This window comes from Kogia breviceps, chromosome 4 (genome assembly GCF_026419965.1).
Source record: "Kogia breviceps isolate mKogBre1 chromosome 4, mKogBre1 haplotype 1, whole genome shotgun sequence".
Classification (NCBI taxonomy): Eukaryota; Metazoa; Chordata; class Mammalia; order Artiodactyla; family Physeteridae; genus Kogia; species Kogia breviceps.
In genome coordinates, this window is record NC_081313.1 from 146,602,750 (window position 1) to 146,610,789 (window position 8,040).

Below are 8,040 nucleotides of genomic sequence, written 5' to 3' on the forward strand. Positions count from 1 at the left end.
AATATAATTAACTAACAGTTACAGAGGGAGAGACAGAGGGAGAGGGAGATGGAGGGAAAGTGAGAAGGAGGGGAAGTGATGGAGGGAGGTAGAGGGTGAGGGAGAGAAGGAGGAGAGAGGGAGAGGGAGGGAGGAAGAGACCTCTCTCTCCCTCTCTCCCCCCTCCCTCTCCCTTTCCCTCTCTCCCTCTCCCTTGTCTCTGCCTCTCCCTCCATCTCTCCCTCTCTTGGAGGTAGTGAGGGAGATGGAGAGATGGAGGGAGAGGGAGGGAAGGAAAGGGAAAGAGGGAGGGAGAGAGGGAGAGATGGAGGGAGGGAGAGACATCTTTCGCTCCCTCCCTCTATCCCTCTCTCCCTCTCCTCTCTCTTCCTCTCCCTCTCCCCCTCTCCCTCCCCCTCCTTCCCTCTTTAGAGAGGGGGAGGGAGAGGGGGAGAGGGAGGGAGGGAGGGAGTGACGTCTTTTGCTCCCTCTGTCTATCCCTCTCTCCCTCCCTCTCCTGCTCTCTCTCCCTCTCCCTCCACCTCCTTCCCTCTCCATAGAGGGAAGGAGGTGGAGGGAGAGGGAGAGGGATAGAGGGAGGGGGAGAGGGAAAGGGAACAAAATAGAGGGAGAGCGGAACAGAGAAGAGGGACAGGGAGAGAGTGACATGGAGAGAAGGAGAGGGAAGAGGGAGAGGGAAAGAGGGAGAAGAAAGAGGGAAAGGGAGAGGGACATGGAGAGGGAGAGGCAAGAGGGAGAGGGAGAGAGAAAGAGAGGGAGAGGGAGTGGGAAGTGGGAAAGGGAGATGGAAAGAGGGAGAGAGGGAGAGGGAAGTGGGAGAGAAAAGAGGGAGAGACAGAGGGAGAGACAGAGAGGGAGGGGGGAGGGAGAGGGAGAGGCAGAGAGGGACAGGGAGCCAGGGAGGGAGAGACGGAGGAGAGGAAGCAGGGAGAAAAGAGAGAAAGAACACACCATCTACATTTCTGTCAAATGACACCCGGGATCCTTACACAACCAGAAGAAAATAACACAGCGAGGCACTTTCTCAGCTGGAACCGGAACTGCACACAGGGCCAAACACCACCAGGCTAGCCACACGTGTCCAGCTGCGCCCCATCCCCGTGAGTCCGGTCACCAGGGCTCTGAGTGTCTGCTCCTGGGAGCTGGGGTTCACCCTCTTGCCCAGGAGGCCGGGCCAAGACAGCAGGGCCCTGGGCTGGACACAAAGGGGGGAAAGCATCCCCACAGGACAGCTTGTGGGAGCAGATTCAGCTGCCAGATTCTGGAGGCCCGGGATCACCCTGTGGCCCGTGAAACCCCGGAGGCACGAGCGTCTTGCATCGTGATTCCTGTCCGTTGGACTGTAAATTTTATGTAGGGAATCTTGGAAACAGTGGTAAGAAGACTGAATTCGAATGAGCTTTAGGCTATTATGGACCACTCTGCAGTGTGTGCGTTGCTAAAAACCCTCCCAGCTTCGCACTTGTTGAATGTGAAGATCCCCGAGATGCAGCCGATGTTGTCCAAGACCGTTGAATTAGGTCACAAGTCCCCTCTGTGATTGCTGTACATGAATAAATAGCTCTTTGGAATATTTTTTGGAAATTGAGATGATCAATATACCAATGTCCTGCCAGATTAAGAGTAACTTGTAGAGCTGAATTTTGCGTTACTGTGCAATATTTTTTTTCATGCTGTCATTTGTAATATGTTTTGTGAGAATCCTTGGGATTAAAGTTTTGGTTCTAAAAGAAAAAAAGAAAAGAATCCCCCTGCCAATGCAGGGGACACGGGTTCAAGCCCTGGTCCGGGAAGATCCCACGTGCCGCAGATCAACTAAGCCCGTGGGCCACAACTACTGAGCCTGCGCTCTAGATCCTGGGAGCCACAACTACTGAGCCCCCATGTCACAACTACAGAAGCCCACACGTCTAGAGTCCGTGCTCTGAAACAAAAGAAGCCGCCCTAATGAGAAGCATGTGCCCACAACGAAGAGGAGCCCCCGCTCGCCACAAGTAGAGAAAGCCCGCGTGCAGCAACGAAGACTGAATGCAGCAACAAAAAAAAAAAAAAAAAAAAAAGACGATACTGGCCAGGTGATCACGAGTAAAATCGTTTGTCACAAGTCCTGTTGATGGTGTGTATCCTTGATGTGACCTGAGGAGAATGGTATTTTTATCTCTGTCTGAATCTTCCACCCCAAACCCCATAACTCCAGACCAACCATAAGAAAAACATCATAAAATAAAGAGACAAACAAATTGAGGGACAAAATACCTGACCAGTCCTCCTCCAAACTTTCAAGGTATCAAAACCCAGGCTCATCTGAGAAATGTCATAGCCCAGAGGAGACTGGGAGAGAAAAAAGATGTTAGGGGAAAACTAGGGAAATTCTAATAAGGTGTGGACTTTAGTTAATAATAATGTATCCATCTTGATTCTTTAGTTGGATAAACATGTCGTACTAACGTACTAACATGTTGGAAATAGGGGTACTGGGTCGGGGTCCACGGCACTCTGTACACTCTGTACAGATCTGTGCAACTTCTTTGTGACTCTAAGCTATTCTAAAATTAAGCGAGTACTAAACAGAGATAAGAAAGTGATTTCCCTGATTTGAACACGCCTGAGTTTCTTTTCATGGTCACATTTTTGCTCTCTGGATGTGTCTTGGAATCAGTAGCAAAGGAGAGTTGCCAGCCCCTGGGAAGATGTGGCTGGTTTGCAGGTGGCTTGCTCTGGAGCTGCAGACCACGGTGGGAAGTCTGCAGCCCTGGGCTGCACTTAGAACCATGGGAGGGGATGGGCCAGCTCAGTTAGGGATGGAACCTATAAATAAACCTTTTTTTCTTTTCCATTATGGCTTATCACAGGATATTGAATAGAGTTCCCTGTGCTAGACAGTAGGACCTTGTAGTTTATCCATCCTATATTTAATACTTTGCACCTGCTAACCCCAAACTCCCAATCCAACCCTCCCTCACTCTTTCTCCCCCTTGGCAACCACAAGTCTGTTCTCTATGTCTGTGAGTCTGTTTTTGTTTCATAGACGAGTTCATTTGTGTCGTATTTTAGATTTCACATATAAGTGAGATCATATGATATTTGTCTTTCTCTTCTGACTTACTTCACTTCGTAAGATAATATCTAGGTCCATCCACGTTGCTGCAAATAGCATTATTTCATTCTTTTTATGGCTGAATAATATTCCATTGTATATATGTACCACATCTTCTTTATCCATTCATCCATCAGTGGACACTTAAGTAGCTTCCACGTCTTGGCTATTGTAAATAGTGCTGCAATGAACATTGGGGTGCATATATCTTTTCTTTCTTTTTTCTTTCTCTTTCCCTTTCTTTCTGTCTTCTTTCTTTCCTTCCTTCTATCTTTCTCTTTCTTTCTTTCTTTCTCTCTCTTTCTCTCTCTCTCTCTCTCTCTCTCTCCCTCCCCCGCCCCCTCTCTCTCTTTCTTTTTTTGTCACAAGGCATGTGGGATCTTAGTTCCCTGACCAGAGATGGAACCCATGCCCCCTGCACTGGAAACACGGAGTCGTAACCACTGGACCTCCAGGGAAATCCCAGGGGTGTATGTATATTTTTTAATTAGAGTTTTCTCCAGATCTCTGCCCAGGAGTGGAATTGCGGGACCCTATGGCAGCTGTATATGTTCTCTGCAAGTCTCACATCGATCACCTGCACTCCAATCCTTGCTCTCAACGTCATCTTCGGGGAACCCAACCTGCGACAGGGACCTTGACAAGAAGAAATGGCTGAGGGAAAAGCTACCTGCACAGGGAGGAGATAGAGGCCATCGCCCCTGGGGTGCAGTGGGGAGAGTGGGCAGAGATTTGTCATTTCACCCCCGATACTCATCTCAGCCCTCCTGGCTGCCCCACTCTAGGTCACCTCGGGATACAGAGGTGACCCGGTTCGAGTCCCTGAGTGTGCAGGAATCTAGGGGCACTAGCGGGTCTGGATACTATTAGTGCAGGGTCTCCCCCACAGCACTGGGGTTATTCGGGGCAGGTCATCCTCTGCTGGGGGCCCCTCCTGGGCACTGTGTGGGGTTCAGCAGCATCCCTGGCCCCACCCATGTTATTCCAGGGGCCCCTCCCCGCCAGTTGTGACAAGCACAGATTTTCCCCAGACATCACCGAAGAACTGGGTGAGGTGGGGGCAGGATGGCCCTGGGGAAGGACAGCTGTGTTGAAGCAACCAGCCTGGCCCAGGGCAAGGTCTGCCCCAATCCCGTCAGCACCTGCATTTAGAACTGCCCCTTCCCTCCCCATCTACCCTGCCCTGCAGTGGTCTCCGAGACATCATCCGCATGTAATAAATCACACCTCAGTTGACTGCTGCCCTCGCTAGAACGTGAGCTCTTTCAGGACAGGGATGCTGTTCCATCCCCAGCACCTAGAAGAGTGTCTGCTGTGTAGTAGATGCTTCCTAAATACTTGCTGAATAAAGGAGTTGAATAAAGGGATGAGTGGAGGAATGAATGAAGGTTACAATGGAAGGAGCAGAGAGGTTCCCTTTCTGGTTCTCGGGGGTTGGGAGATCAAGTGAAAGGTCCGTCCTAAATAGGCTGACCAGCGTTCTGGGGTTCCCGGGGACCGGGGGTTTCCCCAGAGTTCCAGCGCTCAAACCTGAGCGGTCCTGGGCAAACTGGGGGCGGGTGTGGGTCACCCTCTCTAAACACAGTAACAATACCAACTGCAATAGCAAGGGCCAATGACCTCTATGGTCTTGCTGACCAGGGACAGTTCTTTACCTGGCGGGGAAGGGTGGGCCGGGATTGGAATTCTGGTGATCCAGGGCGGGTGAGGAGGGCACACCCCGGGCTTGTGTAGGGGAGTCCAGGAAGGTTCTGGAGGGAGTGACAGTGACACAGGAGGGAGGGAGGAGTCTAAGGAAGGACGTCGCACAGGATAACGTGTGTCAATGGCCCTGGGCCCAAGGTCACACCTGACCAGGGCTTGCTTTTTTCTTTTTTCTCATTTACTTTTTCCCACATGGATATGCAATTGTCCTAATGCCATTTATTGAAAAGTCCTTAATTTCCCCACTTTCTGTCATATCAAGTGCTCATATATCTGTTTCTGGACCTTTATGCTTTATACCATAGAGCTATGCATCCCATCCTTGCACCACTAGGGCTGTTTCATCACTATAACTTTATTTTTTATTCATTTATTCTTGGGGCCATGCTGTGCGGCATGTGGGATCTTATCTCCTTGACCAGGGATGGAACCCGCGCCCCCTGCAGTGGGAGCTTGGAGTCTTAATCACTGGACCTCCAGGGAAGTCCCCAGGGCTTGCTGTGACATCCATCGAATGGTGGCGGGTGGGAGCAGCTGTCTGTGAGCCATCCTGTGTAGAAATGCAGGGTGGAGGGGAGGACAGCTGGATCTGGATCGGGAGGGGAAGAGGTGGAGGAGGGAGAGCGGGAGGGCGGGTGAGAGACAGAGAGTTTCCAGAGACAGTAGCTCTGGCCATGTCCTAGGGCACGAACGCTGAAAATAGCTCCTAGTGCCGGGAGCCTTGGAGCGGAAGACTGGGAGCCAGGGTGACTGGCTCTCCTCCCTGGTGTGTGTGTGTGTGGGGGGGGGCTCTGGGCTTCTCAGGCTGGGAATGGGGTGCACAGAGCAGGGACCCTTCTCTCTGGGACCTCGCGGGCCATCCTTAGCTCACAAAGCTGAGCCACTCCTGGCCCGACGAGTGGGGGGCCTATCCTCCCTGTCCCCTGTGTCATACCCCCTCACACACAGCTTCCCCTTGTGTGCTCCCAGGAACCAAGAGGATCTGTTTTTTAAAGATTTGTGGGAGGGGGTAAGCATACAAACAAGAGCAGAATGGATACTTTTTCAGAATGTGAATGGCTCTGTGTAACCCCACCTCCACCAGGGTAACCAGTCCTGACCTCTAGCACCCTTGACGAGTCAGCCTTGGTCTGGGCTTGCGGACCCACAGAAGCTTCCTCATCCCCTCTTTCAGACCCCGTCTCTCCTTCAGTGTTTTTGTGAGAAGCACCCGGGGAAGTGGGACTGCTAGGCTGTACCGTTGCTAGGACTCCACCTGGGCTCCACCAGGCTCCAGCCCCCTGCCCTGTACACCTCTCTGACCCTGAGGCACCTCAACTGGTAGGAGCGGCATCACCTTCCCTCCCTGGACTTGTGACACTTAAGGGAGACACCGAAAGGACAAGCGTTTGGCTCCCTGACTGGCAAAGAGCAGGTGCTCAATTGTCATAAGTGTCCGTATCAGTGAGGGTTCTCCAGACAAACAGAATCCATAGGGTGTGTGTGTGTATACACACACACACACACACGTACATATGTACACGCATACAAAAATATACAGCTGTGTATATATGCAGTATGCATACACACACATACACATATAGTGTATACAATACACACATATATACACATATGTATAATGCAGTTTGTATATATACAGTATGTATACACACATAATATATACAATACACACATGCATATACACAATACGTACACATATAAAATGCATAGTTTGTATATATACAGGATGCACACATACATATAACATGCAATATACACACCTAGGTACATATATATCATACACATATACACATACAAAGTTATTTAGGTGTGTATATACATACACTATACATATATACACATATAATATACACAATACATGCATGTACATACATATAGACACACATTCACATCTACATATAAAAGCATATAAAAATGTACATGTACTGTATATATATTCATCTTATATATACATACATATATAAGATATATACACATACATATATACAATATATACCCACACATACACACCTATATGGAAATATGCGCCTGTACATACACATATAAATACATACGCAAGTGTGTATATATATAGTACATAATATATACATATAATACCTATACGACATATGCACATACAGGTATACAACATATAGACACACCTATATATAAATATACACTGTATACATACATATATACAGTGTACATATACTGTATATATTCACACACCCATATATCAATATATGGGTGTGTGTATATATACAGCATGTTCACATTTATAAGATGTATACTATATATATATACACATACATACATGTATACAATATATACACACAAATATATAGGCTTGTATGTATACTGTATATAGTACTTACACATATACTACAAACGCATGCACATATAAACATGTGTATACATATATATAACATGTATACACATATACAGATTAATAGGCTTGTATATATTCAGTATTTTTACATATATAATTTTGTTTTAAGGAGTGGACTCATGTGACCTTGAGGCAGGCAAGTCAGGGCAGGACTCTGGGCTGGAGACACAGGGAAGAGCTGATGTCCCAAGCCCACTGGAGGAACAGCAACCTCTTCCTATGGAACCTCATTTTTCTCTCCCGTCCTTCAATTGATGCACGAGGCCCACCCACGCCGAGACATTGACAATCTCCTTTTCGCAAAGAGGACCAATTTCAGTGTGAATCTCTTCTGAAAAATACCTTCCTGGCCACATCTGGAATAATGTTTGTGTTTGCCGGGGCCCCACGCAGTGCGCACATGAGATTAACCATCGCCGTGCTGATGATGACACTTTATTTTCTCCCTTGACCATTGTCACTACTATTCCAATTAAAATGGCAGTGCCATGAGGGCAGGGCATTTCCTTTTTTGCCAGTACTGAGCGTCCAGGGTCTGGTGCGTAGCACAGGCTAAATACACGGCATTTTTGTGAACAGACGCCGGGATTCCGGCTGTCATATTTAATGAGGAATTATAGTCTTATTTTGTGGCCGGGGAGGGGGAGTCACGGTACATCAAAGACGGGAGTCGAACCCGCCACTCCAGGCCCCGAGGGGTCTCGGGCCGGTGGGGGTGGCCGGGGGCAGCCGAAGACGTGCGTGCGTGCGTGAGAGCGGGCGAGTCCACGGGGCGGGGCGCGCGCGCCGCGAGTGGTTCATCCAGGCCCTCGGCTCATTGTGCTCGCCTCACGCCGGCCCGAGTTCGCGGCAGCACTGGAGGCCCCGGGCC

At 49.1% G+C, this 8,040-nt stretch overlaps 1 pseudogene; it reads left to right on the plus strand.

Annotated features, from left to right (window-relative positions):
- The window catches only part of LOC131755466 (RNA/RNP complex-1-interacting phosphatase-like), a 572,095-nt pseudogene that overhangs the window by 154,550 nt on the left and 409,505 nt on the right, over positions 1-8,040 (plus strand).